Below are 1744 nucleotides of genomic sequence, written 5' to 3' on the forward strand. Positions count from 1 at the left end.
TTCTTCGCCCCTTTCATTTTCAATTTAGATCAAGAGTGAATTCCACTTCCGAGTTTCTCTTCCATAAGTTTCATTTTTCTTCAAAAACATCAAACTCTGAACTAAATTATAAAAACAGAATTGGGAGACTAAGGAAGTTCATGCAAGTAATTTTGGATATTTGGGCTTTTGTGCACGTACGGAGGCGATGTGACGTGGGTAGTGGGCGTAATTTAGTTACATGTGGGCGTAAGTTAGTGGAGTAGCGTTGGAAGGGGGTATGTGGGGCCCAGTGACTGTTCCGACAGGTCATGGGTGTAATAAAGGAAGAGAGTAATATTTAAAAAAGGAAAAAGAGGTGGAGGTTTAAAAGCTGACACGTTGGACTCCCGCAAATATCGGTGTGATAGAGCAGTGCTATCCTAATTCTTTTGTTTTCTTTTTACAATTTTATGATTTATTAGTAATTAATTATGGGAATCTAATTCTTTAATAATTTAAAACCAAAATAAAAAGAGATAAAAATTGGCATCCCTCGTTCTTGTTTGGCGTTGTCTTAGAACGCATCCTTGAATTCAACGTTTTTTGGTAAAATAAATTATTAATTAAAAAAAAACAAATTATTAATAAATAAAAAAACAAATTATTAATAAATAAAAAAACAAATTATTAATAAAAAGGGTTTTGGAGATAATCATGATATCCATATATAGTGTGGTGTTAGCATAGGAATCTTCATTATAACACCACAAAAAATTTGCGGGGATAGATTTGTTAGGTTAAACCTCATGATTTCATGGGTCGTCCTTAATGTCTGTCTGTAATGTGAAAATTTGATTTTTGAAGTTGGAAAAGGAATAAGGATAAGCGCGAATAAAGCAGGAGAAACGTGAAGGTTTTATGATATGCAATAAAAACGCGAAACTCCAAAATTGTTGTGGGAAAAAACAAAGGGAGTTAAAGGAAAAAGGGGAAAGGGATAAGAAAAAGTTATGGGTTGGTTGAGGTGTGGTGTTTGGGAGATGTGATGGGTGAATTTGATATTTTATAAGTTTAAAATGGGGGATTTGTGTAAAAAAGAAAGCACCATCTTAGGTTTTAATTGTAATGGAGGGAAAAAAAAGATGAAATGATAAGGAGATGATGTGGACAATGTTGTTTTTCTTTTAGGGGTAGGGATCTTAGGTCTTTATAAGTGGGCCACCACCACCCTTTGTCTCTTTTATATAACTCCCAATTCTTTGATTTTGTCCCTTATTTATACGCTTCTAGGTTGGGACTAGATAAGAGTTGACTTGGATTAGCTCGAGGGTGAGCTCAAATGGGTTTTAGCTATACCTCCCGTAGCTCTACACGCGTTGTCCTTACTAATCCATTAGTTGACCTTAGCTCCCACTGTCTTGTATTTTAGTATGTCTGTAATAGCAGCACGACTTGACTATTAAAGTTGCTAGGAACCTACCCTACGCTAACCTCCTTCATAAATAGAGGAAAAAAGAAAAAAGCTATGTACTAGGTATTCTATATCATTTCTACTTTTGCTAAGTTGAATTTAAACCTTTGTTTCATCGGTATGCATCGTCATAAGTTGAGGCCCACCATATTTTGTGCAACCAATACTTTACCTCTTTATTAACTCCCAAATTGCTCTGTTTTGTTGGATACATAGATGAAGTGAAGGCTAAGCAATTCCAATGAAACTTTGACACGTGGCTTCACTTAGATATTATGTCTTTAATAAAAAAAAAAAAAAAAAAAAAAAAAA

Source organism: Cucurbita moschata, unplaced genomic scaffold, assembly GCF_002738365.1.
Source record: "Cucurbita moschata cultivar Rifu unplaced genomic scaffold, Cmos_1.0 Cmo_Scf00013, whole genome shotgun sequence".
NCBI classification, from domain to species: Eukaryota; Viridiplantae; Streptophyta; class Magnoliopsida; order Cucurbitales; family Cucurbitaceae; genus Cucurbita; species Cucurbita moschata.